The 14,294-nt window shown below is 35.4% G+C and overlaps 1 protein-coding gene across 2 annotated transcripts in view; it reads right to left on the bottom strand.

Moving 5' to 3' along the window:
- LOC306857721 (thyroid hormone receptor alpha-like) overlaps window positions 1-12,843 on the bottom strand; it is a 161,853-nt gene extending 149,010 nt beyond the window's left edge. Inside the window, exon 1 of one of the 2 annotated variants that reach the window (XM_079397832.1) lies at window positions 12,556-12,843. The gene's annotated coding sequence lies outside the window, so the exon portion shown is untranslated. The remainder of the gene's footprint in view (window positions 1-12,555) is intronic. The other variant, XM_079397833.1, reaches the window with a different exon arrangement.
- Window positions 12,844-14,294: the final 1,451 nt, after the last annotated feature.

A 14,294-nucleotide genomic window follows, 5' to 3' on the forward strand; every position in this document is an offset into this window, starting at 1 on the left:
TGCTTCAGGTTTCACTGGTTCAGGGTCATTCAGCGAGGGGTCTCCACGCCAGACCCTCTCCCTCCTCCCTTGCTCATGAATCACAGCCCACTACAACACAACTGTTGGCCTTGTCCAAATCCAAAATCCATTCCATACCACTTTGTGGTCAGGCTTCTTTAACTCAGAAATACACACCACTCTTTCAAATTCTCAAGTATAAATCTCCTAAAAACGTACAGAGATTAATCATGGTACAAGCATATTCAAATCAAGCACAGAATATTAAATATTTGTAATTATTTCCTAAGAACAATAGAGTCTTAACAATACTGTTTGATGTAAACTAGCATTTTGGGGGAGTATACTCTATAAAATTCTGGGTTAAAAACAACCAAGCTCTGGGTGAAAAATGGAAATATGAAATATTTTATTTAGCAAGGATGCATTAAACTGTTAACAGTAATAATTCAACAACAAAAAGACAAATAAAATACAAAATATATATATATATATATATATATATATATATATATATATATATATATATATATATATATATATATATATATATATATATATATATATATATATATATATATATATATATGTGTGTGTGTGTGTGTGTGTGTGTGTGTGTGTGTGTGTGTGTGTTAGTTTTCACAGAAAAATTAAGAAGCACAACTGAAAATGTAATTATGCCATCACAGGAATAAATAGCATTTTAAAATATATTAAAATAGAAAACTACATGGCAGGAATCACATACTCTTAGGTTTAAACACATCGCTACTGGTGAACACTAACCTTGATGGAAATCCTAATATCCCAAGTCCCATTGTTGGCAGAATTGGCAAATCCCAAATGGCAGAATTGTCATTTTGTGATGAACGATTTCTTTCAAGAAACAGCCATTCTGACAGGTTGAAGCTTCATTTCAAGAGCAATTCCACTGAAAACCACCACTTTTCTACCGCCAGTGCATGACACAACACAGATATATCAATCTTTGAAAACTCATTCACAAACCATGTGAGATAAAGAACTTTTTCTTTGAGAGATGCCAGAAATGTGACCATAAACAGGAGTTGCAACCAACTGTGACAATGTGCTGTAATATCCCAAGTCCCATTGTTGACAAAACTATACAAAACTGGATTAAGAAAGGAATTAAAACAATTGGTGATCTTTATGTAAACGGCATATTTGCTAGCTTCCTTCAGTTATCTGCATTATTTGACTTGCCTAAACATAACCTTTTTAAAGTACTTACAAATAAGACACTGGATTAGAAGTCAAACATTTGAGTCATTCCCTAAAATATCTGAAAAATCCCTAGACATACCTCTACAAAAAGCTTAACATTTTCTATATACAGAATTCTTATTAACAATCTTCCAGCATACCAAAGATTTTCAACTAAGCAAAAATGTGAATCGGATCTGGAGTGTTCTTATGATGATAGCGATTGGTGTATTCTTCTAGAAAATTCACAAACTGTATTGGTATCCACCAAACACAGACAAATTCAATTTAACATCTTACATAGAACATTTTACACCCCTATAGACTAAACAAACTTAATGTTGTGATATCTGTCATGTGTCAAAGATGTAAAATGTCTACTGGGACTCTTCTTCATATGCTCTGGAGTTGTCCAGCCTTAGAGACATTCTGGAAGTATGATATTGCAACAATTTCGGAAATATCAAAGAATCATATTGATCCTGATCCTAAAATTTGGATACTAGGTGATATTAGTTCACTTCGCATGACCGATCATGAAGGCTATTTTATTTTGCTTGCAAGCACTGCAGCATACTTAAAAACTGGAAATCAAGAGAACCCCCCCAGAGCGAAAACACTGGATTAATGAGCTTGTATCTTATAGTACCCCTGAGAAAATACTATATTCTGTTAGGAAAAACCCACAGACTTTGACTATATTTGGGCCCCTTTTCTTGATGCGCTACCTTTGTTAGGCTTTAATGATTGACCAGTTTGTATATTAATTATGTGCATTTTTCCTTTCTCTTACTTTCTTGCTTCATCTCTGGACATTATTGTTTTTTTATTATTTATTATTATCCTTAATTATTGTAATTCTACTTTAAATGTTTTGACAAACACTTGACAATTATACCATGTGTGTTGTTCATTGTATTTTTTGTTTTTTAGTTTTTGTTAAAAAAGGAATATTTTGCATACTAAATAACTGTATGTATGTTCCCAGTAAACATCTTTACAAAAAAATAAAAATAAATATAATAGTATTTCACAACTTTAAAATAATAATAAAAATAATAATAATAATAATAATAATAAAGTCGAGGTGAACAAAAGAGATTTCTTTCAAAATTCTTACTGACAATAAAGAAACCTTACCAACCAACTTTTGAACAGTACTGTACACTCTTAAAAATAAAGGTGCTTGAACATTAAAAAAAGTTTTAAAGATTTTTAACTTGTTCTTCAAAACGGTTCTTTTAGGAAAGAGTGCATGGCATAATCTTCACACAAGAGTGGTGATGACAGCACACTTTGTCCCACAGAACGTTCTTTAATGAGACCCTGATCCAGAACACCTCTTGTTCCCTACAGTATCTGTTGAAGTTAATGCGGCTTGACCATTGGCAGTGTTCCAGAGATAAAACATGCTGAACGTTGCAAAGTGAGGCCGTAACCTACAGCATCATTACATCCTCCAACATCACAGTGAACCTTTCCAGAGAATTCATTCAGAAAGCCAGACTGTTTAAAATATTTTTAACAAACAAATAACCTTTAAGAAATAATCAAGACAAACTTGCCTTAAAGTTTATTAAAGCCTTAAAGATATAGACAGGTAAGTCCAAAAAGACAGACAAACAGACTAGACAGAAAAGACAGACTAGTCAAAAGAGCAGACTCTGTAGTCAGAAAATACACCGATGATCCAGAACAGATAGACAGATTAGTCAAAAAAAGACAGAAAGACAGTCAGAAAAGACAGAGAATCAGACAAAGAAACACTTACAAACAGGTAGAAAGTTGCTAATCAGTGGCTAGGATGCTGTAGGCATTTCTAGGGTACAGTAATTGACCCTTAACTTGGAGTTTGAACAAATGTGCCTAACATTTTGTCTGACAAACAAACCACACAGGAGAGTAGATGGTGTGTATTGACGTCTTTTCACAGTTGAAACAAGACAACTTCTGATGTTCATTCATGTTTATTTTGTGCCAGACCCATTAAAGAGCCACAAAATATTTATTTTTATTTTTTTATTATTGTTTGAATGTGTAAAAAAAAAAAAAAAAGGCAAAATTTGAAAGGGGAGAATTTGTTTCATACTAAAGGTAGCCTGCTCCGTCTTGTCTTTCGGCACATTATCAGTTTTGCTCTGCTATGTATCTTGTGGCGTGAGGGTGGCATGGCTTTTCGGACATAGCAACAGTAAGGAAGGGGGGCGGGTCTTTGCATAGGGTCAATTCCAATCACTTCCTCTTCTCGAAAAGCCACATGATTACACAATATATAAATCTTCTAATGTTTAGGTTTAAATTGACTTTCTATACGTTCCTTACTTTGTTTGGTAAAGCCACAGCAGAAACAATGATATAAAAGCAACAGGTGTTTCAGTTATAAGATAGTGATCTGGACACGCTGATGATAGTAAACTCAAGGCAGTCGCAGTATTAGAGGCAGCATCAACAAAATAGAGCAGTTGTGAAGTTGAGTTTCTAGTTCCCTCTATGCGGGCCTCCGAATCCTCTATTGCAGTGTGCAATCTGAAGATGTGATCTCAACCCTTCTTCATTATGGAATCTCACCTCAGTTCTCAACCCCCCTTTTCTTTTCTCAGAAAATATCACACATTTTCTGCTGAGATATACTGAGATGAGTAAGCTGCCAAGATCAATCCTCAGTTCGCTGCTGGAGGCGGCACGCAATTGGTTACTTTGAGATTTGACTGTAATAACTCCAAAACATAGCGAGATCATGCGCCATTGTTTAAATTAAAATTAAATCAAGTTATTTGCCCACGCTTGTTTGCACTGTAATCAGCCAAATGATTTCCTAACGAATGTATAGTTCCAGCTTTCTTTCTTCTATGGAACATAAACAGATTTTGGATGTCACAGTGGAAGTCAATGGTAACCAAAACATTTCTCTAAATATTTCTTTTTATGTTCCGCAGAAGTAAATGGCAGAATTGTCATTTTGTGATGAACTATTTCTTTCAAGAAACAGCCATTCTGACAGGCTGAAGCTTCATTTCAAGAGCAATTCCACTGGAAACCACCACTTCTCTACCGCCAGTGTATGACACAACACAGATACATCAATCTTTGAAAACTCATTCACAAACCATGTGAGATAAAGAACTTTTTCTTTGAGAGAAGCCAGAAATGTGACCATAAACAGGAGTTGCAACCAACTGTGACAATGTGCTGTAAATTAATGGAAGACATATTGGCTTGCAGCAATAGAGCTGTCAGTTTCCCACAGCACAAAAAACTACTCTATTCACGTTTTCAGCATTATATTTTCCTATAAACTGTTGAACACAAACTATACAAGCATCCACCAGCATGTGCTGACATACAAGTTCAGAATAGCAATAGAATATGATTAATCTGAAAATCATGCTGCTATTTTAGGATTTCAATAAATAACAACAGCTTCTTTCTGGGTTTGTATACAGAGATATTTAGTGGTAAAAATAGGCATCTGGTGTAACTGATGACCTAAATATCAAAGGTGTAATAAAAAGAATATGATCAAGAGGTGTGGCACAACAACGCTGCCAAATCCTCAGCTCCTGGAAACTGTCCAGATGAATTTCCCAAGCATGAATGTTTATATAAAAAAAGACCTCTTAAAAAAGTAGGATTCCTTCCTTTCTGTAACAGTGTCATAGTGAAATTAGATACAAGATTATTTTAATGGCACAGACTTCCCAAAGTTAATGCCAAGGCCATCTCTAAACACCCATTTACAGAATATATAATAGCAGCATAATGTATAAATAGATGCATATCTGCAATACGTGGAGAACAAATAAATAAATAAAATACCTACATTTGATTTTAGTATTGAACATACTGGTTAACGCATAACTTCAAGTGCTTTTGATTTTGAGTGACGTTAAAGTCATGCGACCTTGTAGTTCATTTGTTCAGTATCTTGATAAACACATGTAAAAAACGGATTATTTTCTGTAGTCTAAAATCCAATGGAAATATCCTTTGAACGTTTCAAAGTCAGGCGCTGCTGCTTTGTGAAATGCGGTTACCGGGGAAACCGCTATATTTCTGCAGTTCCAAAAGAGAACGAATTAGAATTTTCAATAAGCCCGCGTATCTTATTTTTGCTACATATTTGTTAAATGTGAACCGGTGGATCGACAAGAAGCTATTGCGTGATAAAAATCTAAACAATTAAGACACTAAGATATATTCGTAATATAATACAATTATTGATTGTTAATAATTGTTTAAATTAATATAATGATTGATACTTTTGACTCTTTCCCTTTTCTTAAAGAAATGTTTAAAGGCTGAAATGTGAAGTGCAGGTCTTAAAAAGGTCTTTAAATGTCTTAAATTTGATTTTAAAAAATCCTTTAGATACCTGGTTATATTATAGCACCAATTGCAATAACTTTTTTTTTTGAATAAGCCCTTTTTAACTGTCCTCTTGTTGTTTTGATAATGTTCTGTAGGCCACTAATAAAAAAACGACCTCTGTACATTTGTTTGTTGCAAATTTACAGACAATACAATTGAGATGTTTACATTGGCTTGTTGGGGTAATATTACTGTCAACAAAGCTTAATTAGCATAACTGCACAAGTTTTATAGTTAATAAAATATTGAAAAATGACATTAATTATACTTTCATTTCCGTCAATAAAAAGGAAATTGAGTTAGATGGTGTAAAGGTGTGTGGACGTGGATTAGTAATCTGGCCCCTTGATATAAAGGAGAAAAAATGCTGGCCCTCGTCACTATCAAAGTTGCAAGCTTGTCTAGCAAAAGCTACACTTGTATAAAATATACAGATAAATCCCATCTTTCAACATAGTTACACTCAGAGTATAATAAGTCCTTTGCCCCATTTCCAATGCAAAAAATATAAACTAGCACATTCCAAGCCAAAACAGCAACAGGGAAGAAGCCACTGAGACCAGATTAAAAGGCTGTTTTAGATTTAGGGCTGTTAATTAGTGTGAAGTGTGGCTTAAAAAAAAAACGCCTCTCAAGACTCTGTTCTCATAAAGGCCAGTATATACTTTCGTCTCGCGCGCCTGCCGCCCATTGCAGTTGTGATTGTGTGGGGCGAAGGGGGCGGTTTTTGTGTGGAGCTGGTTAAAAAGGCCAGATCTGAGCCAGAGTCCCTCGTCCTCATTGACATGGAAACCACATGAACAAACCAATAACAGTAACTAAAGACAAAAAAGATCAAATACAGTCGGGAGTTGGCCTGCAAGAATAGGACAATGAAAGCCAGAGAGAGTGTTTTGTGTATAACAAACCAATGGAAGATATCAAACAAACTCATGCGAGTCTGCATGTGTGTATCTGTGTGCGCGCAGGTCCGTTTGCTTGTGTGGGCCGCGTTATCTCAAAGGAGCCAGTGCAGTGGTGGGTGACGTTCACGGGTGATCATACGAAGCGGTGATAAATTCATGTTGCACGGGACAGCGGTTGTGCTTATCAGAACTGAATCCGCATTGCCCTCCGCAAACGTTTTAGACCAAAGTCGAAGTTCAGTTTCGGCATCTGCCACTACGCATCTGCTGCGAACACAGTCAAAGAAAGAGGTTAACACGCATTAGCACAGCCATGAATTATGTAACAGATGACACACAGCAAAGTCAAGGCTATGTTACAGCTAAAAACAGTAATTATCTCTAAAATGAAATGCAGGGAATTGTACAGGACCTCTTTATAATGCTCCATGCATAAGAAGAAATGCTGGGCTAAACGTAACTGAGCTTATTCTGACACACTTTTTATTATTTCCAAAGGCATTTGAGCCTCATTCTGAAAATCTAGGGTTACATGCTATAAGGCCCTATGATTTCCACGATGCAGAAAACGCAGACAGAATCACGGGATCCAATCATGAAAATGGAATTTACTGTAACATGGAATATCATGGATTTTGCCCAATTTGGGATGAATAAATTTAAAAGTAGGTCAGTACACAAATCAAAACGTGATATGGACTAGTGTCTGTGAATATTAAGTGCCAAAAATACTATTTAAATATGAATCCTGCATGTTCCCGCCAGCCTGTTAAAATAAAAGTTTGGTTTAAGTTAACTTCACAGAAATATTACTTAATGTAATGATAGTGCTACTAATACTAGCCTAATAAAAATATTACTAAAACAATATTTAAGAAAAAAATTATTTACCAGAATTTATTTACCAGAAAATTGAAAATACACAACACAATATTTCTGGAAAAAAAAAACATAAATAAAAAATAATTTGATAAAAAAAAAAAAAAATTGAATCCGAGGAAAATAATAAAACATATTGCATAGGGCCTTAAAAATTTTATTTTTGTTAAACTTTTAATAAATTGCTGTTAAATTGTGTAAGTTTCAAGAATTCAATTAATTACACTGATTAATATGATGATTAATATGACTGATTGATTTGATTAATATTTTCAATGTAGCTAGAAAAATTAAAACTGAAAAAACGGTATTTGGAAAAAACAATAATAAAACGGAATTTGGAAAGAAATAAAATGGATTTCATAGGGCCCCGACAACTGGTTTTTAATCAGCAGGCCGGCACCCATTACTAGGGAGCCTCAGCAAAATTCCAATGGGCCTCAAGATGACTTAAAATCTTTAAAATACGACAAATCACGCTTTAAATTAAGCCAAAACGATTTAATTTACCCCCAAACTAATTCTACAATTATTTTAGCTACTTGTTTTAATTTATGGACACTATGAATTTCTTTAAATTATCAGGAGGCAGGGGGCTTTGACTATTGCTGAGGACAGTGGAGGGCCTTGGAGTCAAAAGCGGAGATCCACTATCCTAGACTAATAGTGGTGTACAATTCATATCTCAATGGTTGCATCCAAAAATTGCATGCTTCCCTACTTAGAAGATGAAAATAGTGTGTGAAAAGAGTATTCACAGTATTTATAAGACAGTTGGCAAAGAGTACCCGGATGATCTTATGAACACTTTACTATAGCATGAGGCCACTGGGGATTTGTGAATGGCAGTGAAGCGACACAACTGACGATGTACATTAGGGCTGCCACTAACGACTATTTTTATTTCGATTAATCTATCGACTAATTTATCGATTAATCTAAACGATGAATTTCCAGCAAAAAATCTACAATTTTACTTAAGAATATTTTATTACACCAAATGAAATCCAAATGTCTATGAAATCCTTTTTTTAAAGCAAAAGTAAAGTGCAACAGAGTGCAAGAAGCAAGTGTTCATCTCATAGTCCAAATCACTGAAATCAACGTTCAGTATTATAGTGTAAGAATGACAACATATCCACGTGTTCTAGTCTACTAATAATCAAAAAACACTTTTTAAAGGACTATTTACCAGAATTTATTTAGGTGAAAAATGTAAATGTGCAGTATTTCTTAAAAAAAAAAAATAATAATAATTGGAGATGCTTTTGGTTATTAAAATTTAAATGGAACCATTCAAATGGAATCCAGAAAATAACGGAAAACAGAATTAAAACTCAATTAATTAGACAGGCTTTTTGATTAATACATTTTAATTTAACCATTAAAACAGAATATAGAAAAAATGAAAATGGAAAAAACTGAAATTGGAAATAAAACGGATTTCATAGGGCCCTATAATTATAATAATAAAAACAATTGTGGTAATAAAAATAGATGCAAGTAAACAATAGCTTTTAAAACAACAACATGCAGAGATGGAGTTTGAGACGCTCCACACATGTAAATGATAACAGGTTCTGTGGAAATACTGCTGTGTGACGCACGCACGCATGTAAATAATTAGAACTGCATCGCATATAATTATTTAATTAAATCAGCGTTTGTCAATTCACAATTATGCTTAATTATGATTTTTAAATGGGTTTAATATATCATGCAGCCTTGGAAAATGGTCTAATAATGTTTTTTATGGATTCTCGTCTGTGAAATGCGCCACTTCCGGTATTTTGGCGGTTAGTCGACGCAAGCAAAATGAAGTCGACGATTTTAAAAAAATCGATTAGTCGACTAAAATCGATGAATTCGCGACAGCCCTAATGTACATCACAGTTCATATGGATCCCAACAGTCGCAAAGTATAGTACTTATTCAAAAGCAATGCGCTCTACTTAAAGAGTAAGCCTATGTGATTTTGGACGTAGCCACTCATTACTTAACAAATCAAACTCAATGATCCAGTTGCATCATTTACCAGTTGCTGTTTATCACAAAACTCTATCATATGACTTCACAGGACGTAGAATATAGTGCATGAATCGTATGAACCACATTTATGACTAGGGCTGGGTATCGTTCAAAAATGTTCGATATCGATACCGATACCTTGAGTTCGATACTTTTTTCGATACCAATTTTATGAAAACAGTTTTAACAAGATTACATTATCTCAAAAAACTTTGGTTTTATTTTTTTCAGCTTGTTGACATGTATACAGACTCAAAGACTCATCTCCTGAGCCACTGCACAAAGGAACAAAATATAGCCAACACAATAAATCAGTACAAATCATTTTAATAAAGCTCAAATAGTTTTCAGTTTACACTAGTACGTGCTCGTTTTAAAACGCATAGCTCAGACAGAATCATCATTTCTATTCATTTATTCTAGGTTGTTAAAGACTTCAAGAAATTTAAAATCTTTATCCACTTTCATAAGTGGATGTTTTATTTTCTTTCACAATATGTTTTATTGTTATTAAATTCTGGTGTAGTATGTCTAATTATTTGAATGCATAAAAACTACTTAGTTTATTCAAATTTATTCTTAAAACAGCCTTATGAAATGTTTTCTTTTTCCTCAGAAATTCTGTGTTCTGTATCTGGTTTTCAAATGATGTCATAAAACATTAATTTCATTTTCCTTTTAAATTATTGAAAATAAAACTTTATTTATTTTGGCAAACAAAATTTTACTATTAAAATTAAAACATGGAAGAAATGTTGTGTGATCATTAATTAAAAAATAAGAGTTTTAATAATTTTAATAGTAGCAGTATGTACACTCTGTGAACTGTTGTTCCTTTAAAGTGACAACTGAACATCATATTGTAGTAATACACTATTCTAAAATATAAATGATACAATAGCAAAGATGCAGGGTATTTTCTTTCAGGGCAGATGGCAATGGCAAATTTATTTATATAGCACTATTACAACCCATGGTCGTCCAATGTGCTTTACAGCAAAGGGGAAAAAAAACACAGATGTCATTTAGTACTGTAAATTACTGCAATCTGAGGTAAAACATTTTGCAGCATTTCTCAAAAATAATAAAATCCTGAGCGATAACGTTGGTTGATGTTTTACAAAATGGACTTATCAGCTTTCTAGTATGTGTGCTTTAGATAAAACTGCATGACACATACAGGGTACGAGACAGCACGCTGTGATAAACTGCAGGTCACAGCCTCAACATGTACTCTGCTATTTACACTACAAATTATTTTACACCCGAATGCACAAACACAAATGAGAAGGCTAAGGATTACAGCTTTACACATTTCATTGAGCAAATACTTCACTATCTTACATAATCAAATTTGAAATGAATGAAAATCAGCTAACTGAGGTGTAAAACCCGATGACTAATCTAGGTTGGGTGTGATGTTGCAACAACATACAAATCAAAATAATCAGAACAACTGACATATGATGCAAAGGATTAAAAAACCCTTTAAGAATTTCCAAGTGCCTGATGAGTTTACAGAAGTGGCCACAAGCTAACCATGTTCTTATTGCAGACCCATCATTGTCAGACTGACAAACCTCAAGACCATTTAAAATTACCCAGCATGCTTTTTGAGCGTCTGCTCTAGCACCATATTGACTGGGATAACAACTTCAGCTGCAAAGCCTTAACTTAAGTTCACTGTTCATTTTCAATGGGCGTTGTTGGTAGTGTTGACCTATATAGCAAGAGGCCATGGTATAGTGGGCTGCTAGGAGAGGGGCCAGGGAAGGTCACTTCCTCCCCATTAAAAACTAATCAGAGCCCGACACAACAAGCCAAGCTACTGTTGGACAACGACTGCAACTCTTTGTACGAATGATGAATGAGCAATACACATACATACATACATACATACATATATATATATATATATATATATATATGTATGTATGTATATATATACACATATATACACACCGGCCAAAGCACGGTGCAACTGGGCCCAGCGGCGAATGGACCGAGGATGCCAAAAGTTACAATTACGACATAAGATGTAATAGTAATGCAACAACAGGCGTCTTAAATTTCCCATTCTGCATGTATTAATATATTTGATGTTCACCTACCCATGCTGGTGAATGAGAGTGATTAGTAAATGCTTAAATAGCTGCATAATTAATTTGCCTTCATAGTGTTAATAGGAACTGCATGTTCCCTAACACAATTCAAAAAGCAGTAGATTAGTTATTAAAAACAGGTCACATTGATACGCATCACTTTGAACATAATTCAATTTCACTTTGAAGAATGTGCTTAAATGATGGAAATTACATTAATTAATACAAACAAAGCTTTCGGTATCTTCAAGCAATTCAAAATACTTAAAAAGGGAAACAATATGTCAATACATTTAAATCAAGCTCTTGTGTATCCTTAATATCTGCAATATACTATATAGTCTTATCAAAAAGTCTGAATCAAGAGTTTAAAAGATAAACAGGTCAAAGGTTCATACTGCAAAACTGCCACATAATTTACACATGCCACTTTCAATTTTAAAATAATTATTCATGTTCAAATTATTAAAAATATAAATAAAATAAGGTAGTCTAATGTAAATGCTGCCTAATCAGTTTACTGTAAAATTCACACAAACTGTTCCCACAGGAAGCAAACTAAAATATAAACTCGTATTTCCATCCTTCACTTATTTACCTGCTGGTGCGGACTCTTACATGCACATGTTTTAGGTGGAAAAAAACACCTGAAGTGAACCCATCAGCACAAAACGCATGCCAGCTTTCGGTACAGTAGAGAGTGAGTGAGTGTGTGTGTATGGCAGGCGCAGTAGACACATGGCTACAATGTGTCTGTTTGATACAGTATGTGCCTGCTACAAACTAGGCCCTACATACAGCAAGACACTCTTCGCACCGGCAACCTGTGCGATGTCAACCGCACTAACATGCAAAAGCCCGCGTGTACTATAGCCTGTAGTGGCTTACAGTGGAGAGCGACGGGAATTAATCGTTTTAGCTTTAGGACCGCTGACCTGTCAAAGCACGCAGCTAGCGTACACTTGAATTAGCTTGTACTGCAGAAGAACACGAGCGAATGTTGCATAAGCGCCAGAGCAGTAAATAGACGCGCAAGGCGCGCGACTCACCGTGTGAACGTTTGGCGGGTATCAGGGAGATGGCGGGGATCCTGCGAGTCGCAGATAAGTGAAAACGTCCTGCTTCGCGTATCCAGTGCAAGTGTGGAGTGCACACAGCGAGCCGATACCACCGCAGCGTGCCTTCAAACTACTGTTTCCTCCTCCCAAAGTCCTCCGTTTGCTCTTTAGGACTTGCACTGCTGGTGGGTTTTCCCCTTAGTTTGAAGGGGGGGGGGGGGAGTCCTCTGCCTTGCCCGTGCTGCCACGACAGGGATTTGAAATGAAGAGAAATACTACGATCGCTCCTCCCTCCCCGGTCCCAATCATGTACAGTACCATAGGGAGCGTATAAAACAATTTAATAAAACGATCTACCGCTCTCTACAGGACTAACACTGTAAAATACTTACATGACTGCACTCACTCTCTCTCTTTCTGGCAGCTGTCATGTGAGGCGAAAGACAGCGCGCGAAGCGTCAGTCAATGCCCAACATCATTCATTGAAGGTCCTCGCTCACCACCGCGCTTCTAAATTAAAGGTGCACGCAGCGTTTTTGCTAATTAAAAAGTGCACATAAAAATGTAATTTAAATAATGTAAACTCACATGAGATCAGACACATGACTTAACAGTCTTTTAGAAAAAGCTATTTTCTAGCCTACATGGGTCGCCCCCTCTTTTTATGCTAATAATTAGAGCAATAATAATTAGTTTACTCTAGCTCTTCCAGCCAATGCATATAAGGGACCTTAGAAAAAATAAACCAAAAAATATAACAACAAACATGATACAGCATAGTCCAAAATAAAGTTACAGAGTGGTGTGCAACTCATGAGTCCAATTTTTTAATAGAGATTGTCTTACTATAGGGAGATGAGAGTGTCTGTATTACTTACTATTGGAGAAAGAGTAACGGCTTACTTGGATCACGTGTGCCTTAATAAACAATAAATAACATTACAGCCTTGACCTCCTTGAATTTCAGTCAGAGTTGTACGACACTCGGTCGCTGTTTACTATACAATTGGAATAAATGAGACGTGTCGTTAGCTGAATCTCACCTCTCACAAATAGTCAGTGTTTAGTGTAAAACATGTTGAAGATTAGCAGATAGGCTGTCGATTCATTAAATGATACGCCGTTTCCTCTAAAAAGCTGTTTATTTAGCGTAGTGAAGCCTCTCCTTCATCGACATCCATTCAAATAAAATGGCCTCTGGTCTCCTTTCCCATGTACTGCCAAAGCGGATGCATTAGCATTAGCCGTTATGCTTTTTTGGCTAAAGGTTGCAGGCTAGCCTTAATGGCTTTGCTTTTAATGCGTTTTGGCCATTCATTTACACAAGTGGCATTTTGGGGGCCTGAAAACACGAACGTTTGACAACGGTTTTCAAATGGGTTTGCCTGCAAAAAACATCCATTTGTCAAAACGGTGACATTATTCGAATGCGTGTTTTGTGTTCAGTCTATGTGTGCAGGCATGTAGAGTTTCTTTACAAAGTGACATTGCCAACTACTGGCCTGACATGCATAATATTGGAGTTGTGGATCGGTGTGAACAGGGGTCGTTGTCGTCTGTTCGCAAAACATTTCAAAAACATAAAGGTAGAACATTTCCCTTTTTATTACATCGCTGTTATGTAGACATGCCCTTGAGTGAGTAAGTAAGGTTGCTTTTTTTATACACCTTATGGATGAAGTGTAAAAATGAAACACCCAAATAAGCAGTTCCTGTTGGAGTAATGAAAC

Source organism: Barbus barbus (genome assembly GCF_936440315.1).
Source record: "Barbus barbus genome assembly, chromosome: 38".
NCBI lineage: Eukaryota > Metazoa > Chordata > Actinopteri > Cypriniformes > Cyprinidae > Barbus > Barbus barbus.